Genomic DNA, 24,535 nt, shown 5'->3' on the forward strand with positions numbered 1-24,535 from the left:
ATGACACCTGCCCTCGCCCCGCAGCTCCCACGTCCCCGCGGCCACAGCCCTCGCACGGGCTGGAGCCAGCAAGTCTCTGCCCGCCCGGTCCCTTTAAATGGTCCTCCCTTCCCTTCAGCCCGAGGACACTCTGCCGCGGGCGAGGACCGCAGTGCGGCCAGCGGCGGGGACCTCGCTGCCCCCTGCGCCTCCTCCGCGCGGGGCGCCCACTGCGGGGCCGCTGCGGCAGCGGGGCCACGGCCCTGCGGCGCCCGCCGCCCCCTCGCCCCGCCCCGCCCCGCCCCGCGCCGCCCCGCCCCGCCCCAGTCGCGCACCACCCCACCTTCCCCGCGGGGCCGCCTGCTCCGCGCCGCGCGCTCCCGGCGCCAACCCCGCCCGCGGCGGGGGAGAGCCGGCTCCGTGCGCCCGCGTTCGCGTGCCGGCGAAGGCAGCGCACACGACGGCCGCCTGCGACCGCACCGAGGCCCACGGCTCGGGCCCACCACGTGGAGCCGCTGGTCCCGCCAGCCCCCGGCGCCAGTCCCCGGAGCTCGGCTGCTCCGCCGGTCTCTGTCTATCCCCGTCTTTCCCCCGCGCCGGCTTTGGAAGCCCCTTGGTCCTCCGCCCTCACCCTTGGCCATCCCCGGACAAAGCCGCAGGGTTTCCCGCACCGGCGGGGGGGGGGGGGAGGGGGGCGCCCCGGCGGCGGGTAGGAGACCGTGCGGAGAGCGCCTCCGGGCGCAGGCCCCCGCGCTCTCCCCGCCCTGGCCCGCCTGCCGGGGCCGCGGGGGCGCTGCAGCCACCCCGCCCGCCGCTCCTCGGCGGCGGCTCACCCACACCCACGTGCCCCTCGTGTGCGCGCCCCCGGCCTGCGCCGCCGGGATTTCCGGGCGGCCCCGCCCTCCCCGGCTCTACGCCGAGCTCCTGGCGTCCGAGGCTCCTTGGCGTGTCTGCTGCAGCGTCCAGGCCCGGCGCCGCCACTGCGGGCCACGCTGCTCCGCCAGCCTGCGGGCCGCTTCCGTCCCGCGCTCACCTTTTCCTGCGGATGGGGGTTCGGTCCCTGCGCCCCGGCTGTTGGGCCGCCGCCCCCCGCCGCCCCCCGCCGCCCCAAGGATGCAGCGGGAGGGCGTTCCCGAGGCGCCAGCACCCTTCGTAAGCCTTCACTGGCTGTGGGCAGTACCTTCATCAGCCGGCCACCTTCCTTGACAGTAACAGAAGCTCCCCCTCTCCTCTCTTCCTCACGTTCGTACCAGTGCCCACCTACACACACACGCACACGCACACCTGAATACCGCGAGGCCACGGCCGGCATCTCCCCCGGGACTCCTGATTCCGATTCCGTGCTGCGCACATCGCCTAGCCGGCAGCAAGGTGAGGGAGTGTCACTTACGGGCTAGGTGCTTTCTTAAAATTTATGAAATGGCTTTCTGGCCTCGGACAATGCATCTTAAAAGGACTGTACATTTTTGATATAAGAATAAAGAACCCCAATAGTGGATGCTGCAGCAGAAACGCACGTTTAATATATTAAAGTATGTTAAGATGACTCACATGCAGTTGTTCAGAAACAGTGCACAGAGATCTTGTCCACCCTTCACCCAGTTTTCCATTCATGGTAACAGTTCCCAAAACCAAAGCACAATATCACAACCAGGGTATTGGCCTTGACCCACCAATATTATTTAGATTTCCCCGGTTTTACCTCTATGCACATATATTTAGTTCCATAGAATCTTGTCAAATGTGTAGGTATTCACCACCACCCTCAAGATACAGAACTGTTCCATTACCACAGAATTCCTCCTGTTGCCTTTTATAGACCACCATGCTTGGAGAGAAGGGACAAGCTGACAGCCGTTAACTTGTTTTGCTATAATTTTGTCATTTCAAGAACATTATATGAACGGAATTATAAAGTAATGTAGTCTCCTTAGATTAGCTTTATTTTATTTTTTAAGAGTTTATTTATTTGAGAGAGAGAGAGCAAGAGTAGGAGGAGGGGTAGAAGGAGAGGGAGGGGGAGAGCAGACTCCTGGCCGAGCTAGAGCTAGGAGCCCTATCTGGGACTCAATCCCAGGACTTTAAGATGGTGATCTGAGCTGAAGTCAGTCCCTAAACCCACTGAGCCACCCAGGCACCCCTGAACTGGCTTTATTCACTCAGCAAAATTCCTTTGAAATTCATCCATGTCCTTATGTGTATCAATAGTTTATTCCTTTTATTGCTGGATACTATGCCATGCTATGAGGGTTCCACAAGTGTATACAGTTTGTTTCACCATTCACTGTGGAAGGACATTTGGGTTGTCTCCAGATTTTGGCTGTTACAAGTAAAGCTGCCATGAACATTTGTGGGCAAGTTTTTGTGTAAATGTAACTCTTCCATTTCTCTGGAATAAGTGCCTAAGAGGGCAATTGCAGAGTCATGTGGTAAGCACGTTTTTAGTTATCTGCCATACTCTGTCCCAGAGTGCTTGTGCCATTTTACATCCAGCTTCTCTCATCCACAGCATTTGGTATTGTCACTGCTTTTTATTTTAGTGAATTTTATAGGTGCAGCAATATCTTATTGTGGTTTTAATTTGTATTTCCTTGATAGCTAATGATACTGAATATCTTTCCATATGCTGATTTGCCATCTTTATAACCTTTTAATGAAATGTTTCTTCACATATTTTGCCTATTTTCTAATTAGCGGTTGTTGCTTTGAATTTTACTTTCAGCTTTGAGAGCTCTTTTTAAAAAGCCCCTTATTGAGGTATGATTGATAAATAAAACGGTACGTATTTAATGTACACAACTTAATAAGTTGGAGATAAGTATACATTTGTGAAACTATCATCACAAGCTGTGCCATAAATACATCCATCACCTCCAAAAGTTTCCTCCTACTCTATCGTTTTTATTGTGTACAATGAAAACACAACATAAGATTGACCCTCTTGGCACAATTTTAAGTATAAAATGCAGTATTGTTAACTACAGGTGATATGCTATACGGTAGGTCTCTAGGACTTATCCATCTTGCAGAAGTGAGACTTCATACCCTTTGACTATTATTGCCCTGTTTCCTTCTCCCTCCAGACCTTAACAACTACCATTATACTCTCCAAGTCTATGAGTTTGATTCAGTAAATGGTGTCAAGTTGTATTTGTCATTCTGTGTCTGGCTTATTTCTTTCATTTAGCATAATGGTCTTCAGGTTCATCCATGTTGTCACAAATACCAGAGTTTTCTTCTTTAAGGCTGAACAATATTCCATTATGTGTGTAATGGAATATATTCCACACATATATTCATCTGTCTATGTATACACACAAATATAATCTACATACATGCATACATATACATATGTATACCACATATACTATAAATTATATATATATATACACATGTGTATATACCTCATATTTTTATCAACTCATCCATCTGTGGACATTTAAGTTGCTTCAGTATGTAGGGTATTTTGAAAAATGCTGCAATGAATATAGGATTGTAGGTAACTCTTTCTTCAAGACCCTGATTTCAGTTCCTTTGGGTATATACCCAAAAGTGGGATGTTTGGTTCAATGCGGTAGTTCTATTTTTAGTTTTTTTTTAATACCCCACTGTACTGTTTTCCACAGTGGCTGCTCCAGTTTACATACCCATGAATAGTGCACAAGGGTTCCATTTTCTCCACATCCTGGTCAATGCTTCTTATCTCTTTTTTTCTTTTTAATAAGAATAGCTATCCTAACATTTGTGAGATGATATCTTTTTTGCAAAGTTGATTTGCATTTCCCTGATGATTAATTATGTTAAGCACCTTTTCATGTTCCTGTTCCCCATTTATATGTCTTCTTTTGAGAATGTCTGTTTGGTTCCTGTGCCCATGTTTAACAGGGTTAGTTGTTGTTGCTGCTGTTTTGCTATTTAGTGTAGAAGTTCCTTACATATTTTGGATATTAACCCTTTGCAGAAATATATTTTCCATATATATCTCCCATTCTGCAGTGGCCTTTCATTTTGTTGATTGTTTCCTTTATTGTGCAGATCTTTAGTTTGTCTGTTTTTGCTTTTTTTTTTTCTTTTTACCACATCTAAGAAATCATTGCCAAGACCAGTGTCAAGAAACTTACCTCCTATCTTTTCTTTTAGGACTTTAATGGTTTCTGACCTTGTGTTTAAATTTTTAATCCTTTTTTTGAAAAAGAATTTTATTCATTTGAGAGAGAGAGAAAGCGCAGGTTGAAGGAGAGGGGCAAAGGGAGAGGGACAAGTGGACACCCCCCCTACCCCCCACTGAATGTGGAGCTAGACACAGGAGACACAGGGCTTGATCCCAGGACCTGGACATCATGACCTGAGCCAAAATCACGAATTGGATGTTTAACCAATTGTTCCACCTGGCACTCCAAATTTTTAATCCTTTTTGAGTTAAATTTAGTGTATGGTGTAAGAAAACGGTCCAATATCACTCTTTGCATTTGAATATCCAGTTTTCCTAACACCGTTTATTGAAGAGACTATTCTTCCTCCATTGTTTATTCTTGGCACCTTTGTCAAAGATCAGTTAACCATATATGTTTGGCTTATTTCTTGTCTCTCTGTTCTGTTCTATTGGTCTGTACATCTGTTTTTATGTCAGTACCATAAAACCAGTTTGATTATTGTAAATTTGTAATATATTTTGAAGTCAGGAAATTTAATGTCATTGGCTTTGTTCTTCTTGCTCAAATTTCTTTGGCTAGTCAGGATTTTTTTTGTGGTTCCTTACTGACTTTAGGACTTTTTTTTCTTTTCTATAAAGAATAGCATTAGAATTTTGATAGAGATTGCATTAAATCTATAGTTGCTTTGGGTAGTATGGCCATTTTAACAATATAAATTCTTCCATTCCTGAACATGTGATACTTTTCCATTTATTTGTGTCTGCTTCAATTTCTTACAGCAGTAATTTTTAATTTTCCATGTAAAAATCTTTAACTGCCTAGTTAAGTCTATTACTAAGTATTTTATACTATTGTAAATGGGATAATTTTTTAAATTTTCATTTTGAATAGTTTGTTTTTAGTGTAGAAATGCAACCCATTTTTGCATGCTGATTTTGTATTGTGAAACTTGACTAAATGTGTTTATTAGTTCTAACAGTTTTTTGGGGGAAGAGGAAATCTTTAGGGATTTCTACGTTTGAGATCATGCCATCTGCAAACAGACATAATTTTACTTCTTCCCTTCTGATCTGGATACCTTTTCTTTTCTTTTCTTTTTACCTAATATCTCTGGCTAGGACTTTCAGTACTCTGGTAAGTGAAAGTGGTAAGATCTTTGCCTTGTTCCAGATCTGAGAGGGAAACCTTTCAGTTTTTCACCATTAGATATGGTATTTGCTGTGGACTTTTCATATATGGCCTTTATCATGTTGAAGTATGTCCTTCTCTACCTAATTTGTTGAGAGTTTTCATCATGAGACGGTGTTGAATTTTGTCAAATGCTTTTTAGGCATTTATTGAGATAGTCATATGACTTTTATTCTCCATGCTGCTAGTATGGTGTATCACATTGATTGATTTGTATATGTTGCATTATCCTTGTATCCCGGGGACAAATCCACTTGATCACGTATGATCATTTCAATGCACTGTTTAATTTGGTTTGCTAATATTTTCTTGAGGATTGTTGCATCTTTTTTTATCTGGGATATTGGCCTGTAGTTTTCTTTTCTTGTGGTGTCTTTAACTGACCTTGATATCAAGGTGATGCTGTCCTCATAAAATGAGTTTGGAAGTGTTCCTTTTTTATTTTTGGAAGAATTTTTAAGATTGGTAATTCTGCCTTAAATGTTTGGTAGAGTCAACCTGTGAAATGATCTTGTCCTGGCCTTTTCTTTTTGGGAAATTTTTGATTACTGATTCAATCTCTTTATTTATTATTGGTCTCTTCAGGCTTTCTATTTCTTCTAGATACCATCATGATAGGTTGTATGCTTTTAGGAATTTATACATTCCTTCGATATTGTCCAATTCATTGCCATATACTTGTTCATAATAGTCCTTTATGATCTTTTTTATTTTTGTGGGTGAGTTGCAACATCTCCTCTTTAACTTCTGACTTTAATTATGTGGGTCTTTTTTCTTAGTCTAGCTAAGAGTTTGTCAATTTTTTTTTTATCTTTTCAAAAACCAATTCTTAGCTTTGTTGATTTTTTTTCTATTCTCTATTACATTTATTTTTGTTTTAACCTTTGTTATTTTCTTCCTTCTGCTAACTTTGGGCTTAATTTGTTCTTTATCTAGTTCATTGAAACATAAAGTTGAGTTGTTTGAGATCTTCTATTTTTTTAATCTTTCTTCTTTTTTAATGCAAGCATTTATTTCTATAAATTTTCCATCTTTGTGCTGCTTTTGCTGTATCCTATAGGTTTGGGTATGTTGTGTTCTCATTTTCATTTGTCTGAGATGTTTTTAAAATTCCCTTTTGATTTCCTCTTTGTTCAATAGTGTGTTTAATTTCCATTCAAATATGACTTTTCTGTTTTCTGTTATTGATTTCTAGTTTTATTCCATTGTGCTCAGAAACAGTACTTAGAATGATTTCAGTTTTCTTAAATTTGTTAAGACTTGTTTTATGACCTACCATGTGACCTATCCTGAAGAATGTTCTGTGTGCATTTGAAAAGAATGTATATCCTGCTGCTTTTGGAAAAAACTGTTCTGTATATGGATATTAGGTTCTTCAGAATATATTTTGTTCAGGTTGGCTGTTTCCTTATTGATTTTGTCTGGATGACCTATCCATTATTGAAAGTGGGAAATTGGAGTTTCCTAATACTGTTATATTGTTGTCTAATCTTTCCTTCAGATCTGTCAATATTTGCTTTATATATTTAAAGTGCTCTGTTGTTGGGTGCATACATACTTATAATCGTTGTATAATACTATAAAATTTATCCTTGTATCATTATGTAATGAACTTCCTTGTCTCTTATGACAGGTTTTGATGTAAAGTCATTTTCTATCTGATATAAATATAGACACTCTTGCTCTCTTTTGATTATCATTTGCACAGAATGTCTTTCCATCACTTCACTTTTGGTCTATGTATGTCCTTAAATCTAAAGCAAATCTATATAAATAGCATATAGTTGGATTTTGTGTTTTATCCATTCAGCCACTCTATCTCTTTTGATTGGTGAGTTTAATCCATTTACATTTAAAGTAATTACTTATAGGTAAAGACTTATATTGTCACTTGTCATTTTGTTCATTTTTTTCTGGTGTGTAATCCATTGTTCCTCTCTTCCATTCTTGCGGTCTTTGTGATTTGACATGTGTTTGGCTTTTTTTTTTTAATGACATACTTTGATTCTTTTATATGTTTTTAATACCCCTAGGTTTTTCCTTTGTAAATACCATGAAGATTGAATAAAATTTCTTATTATACAAGTCTATCTAGGTAACAACTTAAATTCAACTACATTAAAACTACACTTTTATTAACCCCTTCTTTATTTTATTTATATCAAAATTTACTTATTTTTACATTGTATATCCATTTACAAATTTTTGTGGTTATAGTTATTCTTATGGCTTTTGTCTTTTAACATTCGTACTAAGATTAAAAGTGACTCATACACCATCATTATCACATTACTCTATTTTTGTATATATTTATCTTTACCAGCAAAGTTTATACTTTCATAAGATTTCATGTTACTGTTTAGCATTCTTTTATTTCAGTTTGTCTAGTGATGAATTCTTTCAGTTTTATTAATCTGAGAAAGTCTTTATCTCTCCTTCATTTTTATTTTTTGTTTTTAATTTCTTTTTGTTTCAAGTTTTTAATTTCTAGCTAATTAACAAATAGTGGAATATTGGTTTCAGGAGTAGAATTTAGTGATTCATTAATAACATGTGACACCCAGTGCTCATCACAAGTCCCCTCCTTAATACTCATTACCCATTTAGGCCAACTCCTACCCACCTCCTCCCCATCAATCCTGAGTTTCTACCCTACCATTAAGAGTCTCTTATGGTTTGCTTCCCTCTCTTTTTTTCTCTTCCCTTATGTTCACCTGCTTTCTTTTCTTAAATTCCACATGAGTGAAATCATATAGTTTTTGTCTTTCTCTGACTGACTTATTTTGCTTAGCATAATATACTCTAGTTTTATCCATGTCCTTGCAAATGGTAAGATTATATTTTTTTAATGCCTGAGGAATATTCTATCATATATATATATTCTTTAGATAGCATCATATATTCTTAATATCATATGTCATCATATATATATATTCTTTATCCATCTTCTTTATCCATTAATCAATTGATAATTGGACTATTTATATTTATCAATCTTCTTTATGTATTCATCAACTGATAGACATTGGACTCTTTCCATAATTAGGTGATTTTGATTATGTTGCTATAAACGTTGGGGTGCATGTGCCTCTTCAAATCAGTATCCTTTGGGTAAATAACTAGTATTGCAATTGCTGGATCATAGGATAGTTCTATTTTTAACTTTTTGAGGAATGTACATAGTGTTTTCCAGAGTGGCTGCACAAGTTTGCATTCCCACCAACAGTGTAAGACAGTTCTCTTGGTATCCCCACCAACATCCCCAACAACATCGTTGTTTACTGTGTTGTTGATTTTAGCCAATAGGACAGGTGTGAGGTGGTATCTCATCATACTTTTGATTTGTATTTCCCTGATGTGAGTGATGTTGAGCATCTTTTTATGTGTCTTTTAGCCATCTGGATGTCTTTTTTGGAAAACTGTCTATTCATGTCTTCAGCCCTTTATTTTGCTGGATTGTTTTTTGTGTGTGTGTGTGTGTTGAGTTTGATAGGTTCATAATAGATTTTGGATACTAATCTCTTATCAGATATGTCATTTGCAAATATCTTCTCCCATTCCATTGTTGCCTTTTAGTTTTGTTGACTATTTCCTTTGCTGTGGAAAAGATTTTTATTCTGATGAAGTCCCAATAATTCATTTTTGCTTTTGTTTCTCTTGCCTTGGGAGACATGTCTAGCAAGAAGTTGCTGCAGCTGATGTCAAAGAGGTTGCTGCCTGTATTTTCCTCTAAGATTTTTATGGTTTCCTATCTCACATTTAGGTCTTTCATCTATTATAAAAGTATATTTTTGTGTATGGTATAGGAAAGTAGTCCAGTTTCATTCTGTATGTGGTTGTCCAATTTTCCCAACACCATTTGTTGAATAGACTGTCTTTTTTCTATTGAATATTCTTTCCTGCTTTGTCAAAGATTAGTTGACCATATAGTTGAGTGTCCATTTATGGGTTCTCTGTTCTGTTCCATTGATCTATGTCTTTCTTTGTGTCAGTTACCATACTGTCTTGATGATTATAGCTAGGTAATATAGCTTGAGGTCCAGAATCATGAGACCTCCAGGTTTTCCTTTCTTTTTCAGATTGCTTTGCCTAGTCAGGTTCCATGCAAATTGTAGGATTCTTCATTCTACCTCTGTGGAAAATGCTGGTGGTATTTTGATAGGGGTTGCATTAAATGTGTAGATTATTTTATAGTAATATAGTATAGACATTTTCTTTTGTTTGTTTGCTCTTTTCTTTTTTAGTATAGACATTTTAACAATATTGGTTCTTCCAACCCATGAGCACAGAATGTTTTTCCATTTCTTTGTGTCCTCTTCAATTTCTTTCATAAATGTTCTATAGTTTTCAGAGTACAGATCTTTTGCCCTTTTGGTTAGGTTTATTCCTAGGTGTCTTATGGGTTTTGGTGCAATTGTAAATAGGATCAATTCTTTGATTTCTCTTTCTGCTCCTTCATTACTAGTGTATAGAAATGCAACAGATTTCTACATGTTGCTTTTATATCCTGCAACTTTGCTAAATTCATGCATCAGTTCTAGCAATGGTGAAGTCTTTGGTTTTTCTACATAGAGTGTCATTCCATCTGTGAATAGTGAAAGTTCAACTTCTTACTTGCTGACTTGGATGCCTTTTATTTCTTTTTGTTGTCTGATTGCTGAGTACTATGTTGAACAACAGGGGTGAAAGTGGATATCCTTGTCTTGTTCCTGACCATAGAGAAAAAGCTCCCAGTTTTTCCCCATTGAGAATGATATGAGCTGTGGGTCTTTCATATATGGCCTTCCTTTATGATAAAATGTTCCCTCTATCTCTACTTTGTTGAGGGTTTTTATCGAGAATGGATGCTGTACTTTGTCAAATGCTTTTTCTGCATCTGTTGAGAGGATTTTATGGTTCTTATCTTTTCTTTTATTAATATGGTATATCATGTTGTTAGATTTGTGGATATTGAACCACTCCTGCAATCCAGGAATAGGTCGCACTTCATTGTGGTGAATGATTCTTTTAAAGTACTACTGGATTCAGTGTGCTAGTATCTTGTTGAGAATTTTTGCATCCATGTTCTTTAGGGATATTGGCCTGTAATTTTTTTTTAGGGGTCTTTGTTTGGTTTTGGAATCAAGGTAATATGGGCCTCATAAAAGGAGTTTGGAAATTTTCCTTCCATTTCTATTTTTTTTGGAATGGTTTGAGAATAGGTATTAATTCTTCTTTAAATTTCTGATAGAATTCCCCTCGGAAGCCATCTGGCCCAATATTTTTGTTTGTTGGGAGATTTTTGATTACCGATTCAATTTCTTTGCTGGTTATGTATCTGTTCAAATTTTCTATTTCTTCTTCTTTCAGTTTTGGTAGATTATATCTTCCCAGGATATAATTTCTTCCAGACTGCACACTTTGTTTGGCATATAATTTTTCATAATATTCTCTTATAATTGCTTGTATTTCTGTATTCGTTGTTATCTCTCCTCTTTCACTCATGATTTATTTATTTGGGTCCTTTTTCTTTTCTTCTTGATAAGTCTGACTAGGGCATTACCAATTTATTAATTCTTTCAAAGAACCTGCTCCTGATTTCATTGATCTGTTCTTACTTTGTTTTTTTGGTTTCTAAATCATTTATTTTTGCTCTTATCTTTATTATTTCCCTTCTTCTGCTGGCTTTAGGCTTTATTTGCTATTCCTTTTCTCATCCTTTAGGGGTAAGTTTAGGTGTGTATTTGGGATTTTCTTGCTTTTTGTGGTAGGCCTGTTTTGCAATATATTTCCCTCTCAGGACAGCTTTTGCTGCATCCCAAAGCTTTTGGACTGTCCTGTTTTCATTTTCATTTGCTTCTCTGTACTTTTTAAATTTCTTCTTTAATTTCCTGGTTAGCCCATTCATTCTTTAGTTAGATGTTCTTTAATTTCCATGTATTTGTGGTCTTTCCAAAATTTTTCTTGTAGTTGACTTCAAGTTTGATAGCATTGTGTTCTGAAAATATGGATGGTATGTATGATCTCAATCTTTTTGTACTTGCTGAGGGATGATTTGTGACCCAGTATATGATCTATTCTGGAGAATGTTCTATCTGCACTAAAAAAAAAATGTATATTCTTCAGCTTTAGGATGAAATGTTCTGAATATATCTGTTAAGTCCATCTGGTCCAGTGTGTCATTCAAAGCCATTGTTTCTTTGTTGATTTAGTTTGTTTGTTTAGATGACCTGTCCATTGCTGTAAGTGGCATGTGAAAATCCCCTAATATTATTGTATTTTTTTAAAAATCTTTTTATTTATTTATGATAGTCACACACACACACACACACACACAGAGAGAGAGAGAGAGAGAGAGAGAGAGAGAGGCAGAGACACAGGCAGAGGGAGAAGCAGGCTCCATGCACCGGGAGCCCGACGTGGGATTCGATCCCGGGTCTCCAGGATCGCGCCCTGGGCCAAAGGCAGGCGCTAAACCACTGCGCCACCCAGGGATCCCCATATTATTGTATAATTATCAATGAGTTTCTTTATGTTTGTTATTGATTTATATATTTAGGTGCTCCCAAGTTTGTGGCATAAGTATTTACAATTGTTAGATCTTCTTGTTGGATAGACCCCTTAATTATGACATAGTGCCCTTCTTCATCTCTTGTTACAGTCTCTGGTTTAAAATCTAGTTTGTTTGATAAAACTATGGCTACTCTGGCTTTCTTTCACATCCATTAGCATAATAGATGGTTCTCCATCCCCTCACTTTCAATCTGTAGGTGTCTTTAGGTCTGAACTGAGTCTCTTATAGACAGTATAGAGATAGGTCTTGTTTTTATCAGACATTCTGATATCCTATGTCTTGATTGGAGCATTTAGTCCATTACAGTCAGAAGGATTATTGATAGATATGGATTTAATTCCATTGTATTCATTGTAAAGTTGGTGTTTCTGGAGATTTATTCTGTTCCTTTCTAGTCTTTGCTGCTTTTGGTCTTTCTTTCCCACTTAAAGAATCCCCTTTATTATTTCTTGCAGGGATGATTTAGTGGTCATGAACTCCTTTAATTTTTGTTTGTTTGGGAAACTCTTAATATCTCCTTCTATTCTGAATGGCAGCCTTGACGGATAAAATATTCTTGGCTGCATATTTTTCCCATTCAGCATGTTGAATAAATCATGCCACTGTCTTCTGGTCTGCCAAGTTTTTGTGGATGTCTGCTGCTAACCTTATTTGTCTTCTCTTGTAAGTTCGAAATTTCTCTTCCCTTGCTGCTTTTAGGATTTTTTTCCTTATCTCTGTATTTTGCAAATTTTACCACAATATGTCTTGGTGCTGTCCTGCTTATGTTGAATTTGATGGGAGTTCTCTGTGCCCCCTGGATTTGGATGTCTGTTTCCCTCTCCAGATTAGGGAAATTTTCAGCTGTAATTTCTCAAATAAACCTTCTGTCCCCTTTTCTCATTCTTCTTCTTTCAGGCCTTCTATGATATAAATGTTATTACACTTTATGTATTTGCTGAATTGTCTAAGTCTACATTCATGATCCAATAGTTTTCTTTCCCTCTTCTTTTTAGCTTCACTATTTTCCATAAGTTTATCTTCTATATCATTTATTCATTTCTATGCTTCTTCCATTTTGTGGTCATTATATCCAGTCAGTTTCACATCTTGGTTATAACATTTCTTATTTCAGCCTGATTAGTTTTTAGGTCTTTTATCTCTGTGGTAAGGGACTCCCTGGTATCTTCTATGCTTTTCTCAGGCCCAGCTAATATCCTTATGATTGTTGTTTTATATTCTGGATCAAGCATATTACTTATATCTGTTTCAATTAGATCACTGGCTGTGACCTTTTCTTGTTCTTTCTTTGGGATGAATTCCTTTGTCTTGGCATTTTCTAGGTCTCTGTCTTCTTCTTCTCTGTGTTAGGAAAGCCCATTATGTTTCCTACTGCTGAGACTAATGGCTTTATTAAGAAGTGGTCATATACTGTCCAGTGCCTATCTCTTCAGAAAGTGTTTCTTGCATATGCTGTGTGCACTCTGCTGTGTTTTGGCTAGTCTTTCCCTCAGGCTGGTCCTCGCAGAGTTTCTCCTTGCCTGCAGTGGCGGGTGTTTGATCCTTGTCCAGAGTGTGGCAAGTTTTAAGTAGGTATGCTCTGGGCTGCTTGTTAAAACAGCAGAACAGCAACTAGAGCTGAAACTTTGCTGAAGTCTATGGTCAGTAGACTTGGTGCACATGAGGATTGTTGGAGGGGGGACTCTGGTGGTCTTCTCGGGGAGAGGCCTGCTGCTGATCTGGCTCTCAGGCACACTTGCCCTAGTAAAAAAAAGTATGTGCCGGGCACAGGGGGACAGGGCTTGGTGTAAGTTGCTCAAGCCTCTGCTGTGGGTGGCTGTGCTGCACACTTCCATCTGACCATGCTGAAGGACAGAGCATTAACATAGTGCTAACCCACTCTCTCGTCCCTATTGAGGGGAGTTTCCTTACACTGTTCTCCAGGAAGCCTTCACAGAAGAGCAAACAATCTCTTCCCATGTGTTCCAGGCATCCCATAGATCACGGCTCTCACCCTGTGTCTAAGCCATCTGCCCACCAGACAGCACAGTGTACCTGTGCTTTATCTCAAGCACCTTAGCTGAGTTTCAAAATTTTAGGGACCTGGTGTGGCATGGACCCACACAGATCCTCTGGGGGAGGGTCTCACCATCCTGGGGCTAGGGCTGGTTTGTCCCAGAAAGGTAGTTGCATGAATGCACAGGCACTTGGTGTTTAGAGTAAAACACAGCAAAAGCCAGCATCCAGGTTAGCTGCCCTCAGCAGGTGTCTCTGTCCCTATGCTAATGAACAGGGCAGCACAATGGCACTGCCAACTCTTTTGTCCTCTGAGACACAGTGCCACCTCTCCCCACTGCACTCCAAGAAGGGGAACTATTTTTCTCCGTTTGACCCGGGGGGTCCTCAAGAGCATGCTGTCTGCTTCTGGGCCTTTGCCACCCTCCACAGGAGCATAGCTCTGTGTGCTAGGCTCCACCCAGTCACTGCACAAACTTCTAAAACTTCAATCTTTGAACTTCTCTGGTTGTAAAAACTCATAATAATAAGGCACTCTCATTTTCCTAGCCAATAGTTTTGGGGACTCCCTGTGTACTATACTACTTTTGCCTTTGACTTCTGATAACTTGAGTATAATGTGTCTTGGTATAGACCTCTTTAGAGTCAATATTTTGGGGGTCATTTGGACTTCATGAATCTGGCTATTTCCCTCCACAGATTTGGGAAGTTTTTATTCATTATTACTTTTAATAAGCATTCTGTACTCCCTTGTTTTCTCTTCTCCTGGTGCTCACACAATGTTTTTTGGTTTACTTATGGTTTTCTTAAGTCTCACAGGCTTTCTTCATTCTTTTCATGCTCTTTCCCTGTATTTTTTTTCTTTTGACTGGATAATTTCAAATTATCATTACAATTTCAAACTTCTCTTTAAGTTCACTAATTCTTTCTTCTGCTTGGTGAAGTCTGTTGTTGAAATGCTCTAAAAGTTATTTCAATTTAGTCATTGTATTCCTCAGAATTTGTTTGGTTCCTTTATTTTATGGTTTCTACCTCTTTGTTGTACTATTTATTTTGTTCATGTATTTTTTTTCCCTGTTGCATTTAGTTGTCTATCAGTGTTATCTTGTAGCTCACTGAGCTTCTTTAAGATGGTTATTTTGAATTCTTTGTCAGGCAGTTCATAGGTCTCCATTTATTTAGAGCTGGTAACTGGCATTTTATTTTGTTCCTTTGGTGGTATCATGTTCCCCCAATACTTCATGATTATTGTGGCCTTGCATTTGTTTCTGAGTATTTAAAAAGCAATCACCTCTGCAGTCTTTATAACCTGCTTTTGTCAGGGAAAGCCCTTAACCAATCAGCCTAGCCACAGATTTTGGACAGGCCAGTTGATGGAGACCATGGGTGGACCCAGCGCTGGACTCTGTGGGTGGGCTTGCTCTTTCTTTCCCCCAGAAGAAAGCTCATTGGCTGAGGGGATCTCTCTTGTCACTGCACTGTGCTGGCTTGGGGGAACCTAAAGCAGATAAAGTGAAACTGTTTTCTTACCCTTAATTACTTTCCTCATTTCTGTATTCCACTGGTGTGCTGTAGCCACTGACCTGAATTTTGGAGCTCTCCTAAGCTTTTCTGTGCATGGATGGTTATTAAATTGGTATTTTTATAGGATGACAAGTTCCGGGATCTTCTGGGATCATCACTCTTCTGAGAGTTCTTTATATATTCTTTTAAAAAGTCCTTTTCCAAGTATGTGCCCTGCAAATATTTTGTCCCAATCTGTAGCTTGTCTTTTCATTCTCTTCACATGAACTTGTGCAGAGCAAAATTTCCATTTTTTATAAGATCCAACTTGTCAATCTTTCGATCTATGGGTCTTGCTTTGGTATCAAGTCTAAGGAATTTTTCTTATCCATAAAGTCTGAAGATTTTTCTCCAATTTTTAAAATGAAATTTATGGTTTTATATTTAAGCCTGTGCCCATTTTGAGTTAATTATTCTACAAGGTGTGATGTGTAGGTATGAGATGATTCTTTTTTGCTCATGGATACCAAATTGTTCTAGCATCATTTGTTGAAAAAGCTATCTTTCCTCCATTAAATTGCTTTTGCACATTTATAAAAAGTCAGTTGGCATATTTGTGCAGGTCTGCTTCTGTGTTTTCTATTTAATACCATTGATTTATGTGTCTATCCCTTTACCAATGCCAAATAATCTTAATTACTGTAGCTATAATAATCTATAGCAAGCTCTAATATCAAATACAGTGATTCCTTTCATTTAATTCTTTTTACAAGATTAGTTTAGCTATTTTACTTGTGCTAGTCTATATAAATTTTACAATGGACTTTCTATATTTACAAAAACTCTTGGAGTGATTTTGATAGGAATTGCATTAAATCTATAGATCACTTTGGGGGGAAAGCTGACATCTTTTCTATGTTGAATCTTCTATTCCAAGGACATGGTATACATATTCTTGTATTTAGGTTTTTATTGATTTCTTTCATCAGTATTTTGCAATTTTCAGCATACAGATGATGCTATTTGTGTTCTGTTAGATTTATACTTAAAGTTTTCATTTCCTTTGATAAATTTTAAGTGATATTATACTTTTAACTTTGGTTTCCACATCACCATTGTTAGTATATAGAAATGCAATTTAAAAAAAAAAGAAATGCAATTTAATACTGGTGTGTTGATCTTGTGTCCTGCAACCTTGCTGAATTTACTTATCAGTTCTAGGAATTTTCTTTTTTTTAATTTAAATTTAAATTGAAGTTAACATATACTGTATTATTAGTTTCAAGGGTAGAGTTTAGTGATTCATCAGTTGCATATAACACCCAGTGGTCATTTACATTAAGTGCCCTCCTTAATGCCTATCACCCAATTACCCCATTCCCACACCTACCTCCCCTCCAGCAACTCTCAGTTTGTTTCCTCTAGTTAAGAGTCTCTTATGGTTTCTCTCTCTCTCTCTGTTTCCTCTTACTTTATTTTTCCTTCCCTTTGCCTATGTTCATCTGTTTTGTTTCTTAAGTTCCACATATAAGTGAAATCATATGGTATTTGTCTTTCTCTTACTGACTTATTTCGCTTAGCTTAATAACCTCTAGTCCCATTCATGTTGTTGCAAATGGCAAGATTCAACTCTTTTTGATGGCTGAGTAATATTCCATTATATATATATTCCACATCTTCTTTATCCATTCATCTGCTGATGGACATCTGGGGTCTTTCCATATTTTGTCTATTGTGGACATTTCTGCTATAAACATTGGGGTGCATGTGCCCCTTTGAATCATGGTGTTTGTATCCTTTGGATAAATACCTAGTAGTGCAATTGCTGAATTGTAGGGTAGTTCTATTCTTACCTTTTTAAAATAAGATTTTATTTATTTATTTGAGAGAGAAAGAGAGAGACAGAGACAGAGAGCATGAGCAAGGGGGTGAGGGGCAGGGAGAGAGAGAGAAGCAGATTTCCCACTGAGCAGGAAGCCCAACATGGGCTCCCATCCCAGGACCCTAAGATCATGACCTGAGCCAAAGGAAGATGCTTAACCAACCGAGCACCCAGGAACTCCTCTGTTTTTACCTTTTTAATGAACCTCCATACTATTTTCCAGTGGTTGCACCAGTTTGCATTCCCATCGACATCATAAGAATATTACACTTTATCTGCATCCTCACCAACATCTGTCATTTCCTGAGTTGTTAATTTTAGCCATTCTGACAGGCACGAGGCAGTATCTTCTCATAGTTTTGATTTGTATTTCCCTGATGATGAATGATGTTGAGCATCTTTTCATGTATCTATTGGCCATCTGTATGTCTTCTTTGGAGAAATGTCTATTCATGTCTTCTGCCCACTTCTTGACTGGATTTTTTGTTTTTTGGGGTATTGAGTTTGATAAGATCTTTATAGGTTTTGGATACTAGCCTGCATCTGATAAGTCATTTGCAAATATCTTCTTCCATTCTGTAGGTTGCTTTTCAGTTTTGTTGACTGTTTCCTTTGCTGTGCAAAAGATTTTTATCCTGATGAAGTCCCAATAGTTCATTTTTGCTACTGTTTCCCTTGCCTTTGGAGACATGTCTAGCAAGAAGTTGCTGTAGTCAAAGCCAAAGAGGTTGCTGCCTGTGTTCTCCTCTAGGATTTTGATGGTTTTATATCTCACATTTAGGTCTTTCATCCATTTTGAGTTATTTTTTATATGGTGTAAGGAAATGGTCCAGTTTCATTCTGGATGTAGCTGTCCAATTTCCCAACACCATTTGTTGAAGAGACAGTCTTTTTTCCATTTTCCTGCTTTGTCAAAGATTAGCTGACCGTAGAGTTGAGAGTCCATTTCTGAGTTTTCTCTTCTGTTGCATTGATCTATGAGTCTGTTTTTATGCCAGTACCACACAGTCTTGATGCTAACAGCTTTGTAAGATACTTGATTTCCGGTATTGTGATGCCTCCAGCTTTTTCAGCATTCCTTTGGCTATTTGGGATCTTATCTGTTCCATACAGTTTTAGAATTGTTGGTGCCAGCTCTATGAAAAATGTTGATGGTATTTTGATAGAGATTGGATTGAGTGTGTAGATTGCTCTAGGTAGCATAGACATGTTAACAATATTTGTTCTTCCAATCCATGAGCATGGTACATTTTCCACTTCTTTGTGTCTCTCTTAGTTTTTTTCATAGTATTCTATAGTTTTCAGAGTGTAGATCCTTTTCCTCTTTGGTTAGGTTTATTCCTAGATATCTTATGATTTTTGGTGCATTTGTGAATGGGATTGATTCCTTGATTTCTCTTTCTTATGCTTCATTGTTAGTGTATAGATATACAACTGAATTCATGAATTCATTTTATATCTTGCAACTTTGCTGAATTTCTGTATTAGTTCTAGGAATATTTTGGTGGCCTCGGAATTTTCTCTATAAACCATCATGCCATTTGCAAAGACAGCCAGTTTTATTTCTTCCTTTCCAATCTGTGTACTTTTTTTTTTTTTCTTGTCTTATTTTAGTGGCTAGAACTTCCAGCATTCTACTGGGTAAGAGTGGTGAGAACAGAATCCTTGTTTTCTCTTGATCTTAGGGGGAAGCATTTAGTCTTTCACCTTTAGGTATGTTATTAGTTGTAAGGTTTTGCAGATGCTTTTTAACAAGTAGAGGTAATTCTCCTCCATTCCTAACTTGATTAGAGTTTTCATAATTAATAGTTGTTGGAATTTGTCAAATGTCTTTTCTGCACCAATTGATATGATTATATGATGTGATGAATTGATATAACTGATTGATTTTTGAATGTTGCACAAGTTTTGCACATGTGGAATAAATCCCACTTGGTTATGGTGCATAATTCTTATACATACTTAACTTCAGATTGCTAACTTTTGTTGAATATTTTTGCACCTAAGTTCAAGAGTGATATTGGGGCAGACCTGGTGGCTCAGTGGTTTAGTGCCACCTTCAGCCCCGGGTGGGATCCTGGAGACCCAGGATGGAGTCCCACGTGGGGCTCCCTGCATGGAGCCTGCCTCTCCCTCTGCCTGTGTCTCTGCCTCTCTCTCTCTCTCTCTCTCTCTCTCTCCTGAATAAATAGAATATATTTTTTTAGAAGAGTGATATTGACATAAGCTTTTCTTTTTTTTTAAGATTTTATATATTTATTCATGAGACAGAGAGGTAGAGACACAGGCAGAGGGAGAAGCAGACTCCATGCAGGGAGCCTAATGTGGGACTCGATCCCGGGTCTCCAGGATCATGGCCTGGGTTGAAGGTGGCACTAAACCGCTGAGCTACCCAGGCTGCCCAAACTTTTCTTTTTTTGTACTGCTTTTGCTTGGTTTTGGTATCAGCCTCCTAAAATGAATTGAAAATTGCTCTCTCCTCTTCTGTTTTCTGGAAGAGATTGTATAAAATTGGTGTTAATTCTTCTTCAATATTTTGTAGAGTTCTTGAGTGAAACCATTTGGTCCTGGAAATTTTTAAATAAGTTTTTGTTGATGATTTTGATTTCTTTAATGGTTATATGACAATTCAGATGATCTTGGCTGCATTTTGGTAGTTTATGTTTTTCAGTAACTTGATTCATTTCCTCTAAGCTGTCAAATTTCTTCTAGGAAACTGAGCATGAAGTTGTTCATAGTATTCTCGTTATTTTTAATGACTGCAATATTTGTAGCAATATGCCTAATTTCATTCATGATATAAGTGATTTATGTCTTCTCCATTTTTATTTTTGTCAGTTTCATTGATCTTTCTCAATTATGTTCTTATTTTCAATTTTGTTCTTATTTTCAATTTTATTCATATTTATTTTTATCTTCATTTTTCCTTTCTTTCTATGCTTTGAATTTATTTTGCTTTAACTTTCTAGTTTTCTGAGATAGGAAATTACATTATTGGTTTGAAATCTTTCCTATTTGGTGCAGCTTCTGTGGAAATTATTTTGGTGTTTCCTCAAGCATTTACTGCTATTAATTTCCCTCTTGGCACTGCTCTAAATATGTCTCACATTGTTTGACATGTTGTGTTTTCATTCTCATTCAATTATAAGATACTAAAATTTTTCTTTTGAGAAGCATGTTGTTTAATTTCCAAGTGTTTGGAGATTTTTCTGTTATTTTTCTGTTATTGATTTCTATTTGATTCTGTTATGGGCAAAGAACAAACTCTGTATGATTCCATTTTTTAAGCTTGTTGGAGTTTGTATTATGAACCAAGATATGGTCTATCTTGGTGAATGTCCCATGGGCTTTTGAAAAAAAAAAAGTGTATTCTGCTATTGTTGAGTGGAGTGTTCTATAAATGTCAATTAGATTCTGTAAATTGATGATATTGTTAAATTCTTCTATGTCCTTAATGAGTTTCTGTCTAGTAATTCTATCCTTTACTGAGAAAGGAATATTGAAGCCTCCAACTACATTTGCAGATTTGTCTATTTCCCCTTTAAACTTTATCAGCTTTTATTGCATATATTTTGAGACTCTGTGATTTGGTGCATACACACTTAGCATTGTTATGTCTTTGTGTAGCTTGATCTTTTTATCATCACATACCTTCCCTCTTTTTCTCTAGTAATTTTATTTGTTCTGAAGTTCATTTTGTCTGTTATTAATATAGTCACTCCTGCTTTTTAAAAAAATTAATGTTTCCATCCTTAAATTTCAACATTCCTACATCACAGAATTAAAACATTCATGCCTGTTTTAAAGTTTGTTGTTGTTGGCAATTGACAAAATTCCAAAAGTCATTTTTTTTTCTCATAAAAAGCTGCTATGATTTCATAACATTGGATTTGACTATGGGTTTTGGTTATAATACCAAAAACATAGGTAACAAAAGAAAAATAGGTAAATTCACCAAAATCAAAAGCTTTTGTGCATTATAGCACACTACTCAGAGAGTGGAAAAACAACCTACAGAGTGCAGAATACATTTGCAAATCATATATGTGATATGGGATTATATGAAGAACTCAACAACATAAAAACAAATGGCTCAATTAAAAAATTGGTAAAAGACTTGAATAGACATTTCTTTAAAGAAGACATACAAATGACCAAAAGCACATAAAAAGATGTTCAACAACCCTAGTTATTAGAGAAATGGAAATCAAAAATCATAATGGGATACCACTTCACACCTGTTATAAATGAACACACATACTATAAACAAACAAAAATAAAATAACCGGTGTTTTGAGGATATGGAAAAATTGGACCCTGTGTATTGCTGGTGGGAATAAAAATGGTATGGCTTCTGTGGAAAGTTTTTTGATAGTTCCTCAAAATATTAAACCTAGATTTACCACATGATACAGCAATTCCACATCTAGGTGTATACCCCAAGGAACTGAGGGCAGGAACTCAAACAGATACTTGTATGCCAGTGTTTATATCAGCATTATTCACAATAGCCAAAAGATGGAAAAACTCAAATGTCCATCATAAGATGCATGGATAAACAAAATGTGATATAGATATATAATATTACTCAACCCTGAAGTCAGATACAAAAAGGAAAATATGTTCCACTTGTATGCGGTAACTAGAATAACAAATTTACAGAGATGAAAGTAGATGAAAAGGTTACATGATAAAGGTTACTATGGGCTGAGGAGAGAAAGGAATAGGGAATTATTGGTCAAGGGGTAAAGAGTTTCTTCCTGGCAAAAATAAACTATTGAGAGTATGCCAAAATAAAAAGATATTGCATGGTGAAGAAAACTATCAATTAAACAAAAAGGCAACCTACCGAATGGGAAAAGATATTTGCAAGTGATACATAAGGGATTAATATCCAAGATATATAAAGAACTTATGTAACTCAAAACCAAAAAAAAAAAAAAACACAAATAATTTGACTAAAAATGGACAAACGACCTGAATAGGCACTTTTCCAAAGGAGTTGCACAGATGGCCAACATATGAAAAGATGCTCAATATCACTAGTCATCAGAGAAATGCAAATCAAAACTACGAGATATCACCTTACACCTGTCAGAATGGCTAATATCCAAAAGAAATAACAAGTGTTGGTAAGGATGTGGAGAGAAAGGAATCCTCATACACTGTTGGTGGGAATGTAAATTGGTGCAGCCACTGTGGAAAACAGTAGGAGAGTACTAACAGAAATATACAATTCTGGCCATATATGCCATGCATTCTATCCTTCTATTCCTCACTCACCTCCTATAGCTTCCAGCACCCCCTGCTGCTGCCCCACAGAAACACTTTGATTATACACAGTCTTTTGCCAAATTAGGCCAGTGTCCAGAGAGGGCACTGGCTCCTTATCTCACTTGGGCTTATGCCAAAATTTGAGCCTTAATGCATCAAAATGCAGACCTTTTAGCTTATGCTGTAGCCATTAATATGGGGCCAAAGGGAAGAACAGTGGTTATTAAACAGAATTGGGTAAGTCCCAAAGTAACAACAGATAGTGTTGCAAAGTCCACTGACTTAAAAGATAAATATAGATAAGAAGATAAAGATAAGAATATTGGTGCTAAACTTGTTCAGTTGTTGCCAGTAATACAAATGAAGAGGCTGGGGATGGCACCACTACTGCTACTGTACTAGCACACTTAAAGCCAAGGAAGGCTTTAAGAAGATTAGAAAAGGTGCTAGTCCTGTGGAAATGGTAGCTGTTGATGCTATAATTGCTGAATCTAAGTAGTCTAAAGGTGTAACAACCCTTGAAGAAATTGCTCAAGTTGTTATGATTTCTGCAAATAGAGACTAAGAAATTGGCAACATCATTTCTGATACAATGAAAATGGTTTGAAGAGAGGGTGTCATCACAGTAAAGATAGAAAAACACTAAATGATGAATTAGAAATTATTGAAAATGGTTTGAAGAGAGGGTGTCATCACAGTAAAGATAGAAAAACACTAAATGATGAATTAGAAATTATTGGAGGTATGATGTTTGATTGAGGTTATATTTTTCTGTGCTTTATTAATAAATCAAAGGGTCAGGAATATGAATTCTGAGATGCCTATGTTCTCCTGAGTGAAAAGAAAATTTTTAGTGTCTTATCCATTATACCTGCTCTTGAAATTGCCGATGGGCAGTGTAAGCTGTTAGTCATAACTGCTGAAGATATTGATGGAAACACTCTAAGTACACTGTTGAGTAGGCTAAAATTTGGTCTTGAGGCTGTAGCACTCAAAACTCCAGGTTTTGGCAACAATAGACAGAACCAACTTAAACATAGGGCTACTGTACTGGTGGTGCAGTATTTGGAGAAGAATTGACCAAATCTTGCAGATGTTCAGCTTCATGCTTTAGGAGAAGTTAGAGAGGCCATTGTGACCAGAGTTGATGCTATGCTCTTGAAAGGAAAAGATGACAAGCACATTTCAAATTGATAAATGTACTCAAGAAATCACTGAGGGGCAGCCCCGGTGACCCAATGGTTTGGCGCCACCTTCAGCCCAGGGCCTGATTCTGGAGACCGGGGATAGATTCCCATGTCAGGCTCCCTGCATGGAGCCTGCTTCTCCCTCTGCCTGTGTCTCTGCTTCTCTCTCTGTGTATGTCTGTCCTGAATAAATAAATAAAATCTTATTTTTTAAAAAAAGAAATCATTGAGTCGTTAGATATTTCAACAAGTGAATATGAAAAGGAAAAACTGAATGTACATCTGGCAAAACTCTCTCTGAGTAGCTGTGCTGAAGATTGGTGGAACAAGTGATGTTGAAGTGAATGAAAAGAAAAAAGGTTACAGGTGCCCTCGGTGCTATACAAGCTGCTGCTGAAAAAGGCATTGTTCTGGCAAGGGGCTGTGCCCTGCTTCAGTGCACTCTAGCCTTGCATTCAATAACCCCAGCTAATGGAGATTAAAAAATTGGTATAGAAATTATTAAATGAGTACTCAAAATTCCTGCAGTGACTATTGCTAAGAATGTAGGTGTGGAAGGATCATGGATAGTTGAGAAAATTATGTGACCTTCCTCAGAAATTGGTTATGATGCTGTGCTTGAAGATTTTGTGAATATAATGGAAAAAAGGAATCATTGATTCAACTAAGGTTGTAAGAACCTTTCTTGGATGCTGCTGGAGTGGCCTCTCTATTAATCACAGCAGAAGTTGTAGTCACCAGGGTTCCCAAAGAAGAGAAAGACCTAGGAGTGGGCAGAATGGGTAGAATGGGAGATGGTATGCATGGTGACATTTTCTAA

General features: G+C 37.9%; 1 pseudogene; it reads left to right on the plus strand.

The window, feature by feature from the left end:
- LOC129507291 (60 kDa heat shock protein, mitochondrial-like) lies at positions 1-24,535 on the plus strand (annotated as a pseudogene).

This window comes from Nyctereutes procyonoides, unplaced genomic scaffold (genome assembly GCF_905146905.1).
Source record: "Nyctereutes procyonoides isolate TBG_1078 unplaced genomic scaffold, NYPRO_anot_genome, whole genome shotgun sequence".
In the NCBI taxonomy this organism is placed as follows: domain Eukaryota; kingdom Metazoa; phylum Chordata; class Mammalia; order Carnivora; family Canidae; genus Nyctereutes; species Nyctereutes procyonoides.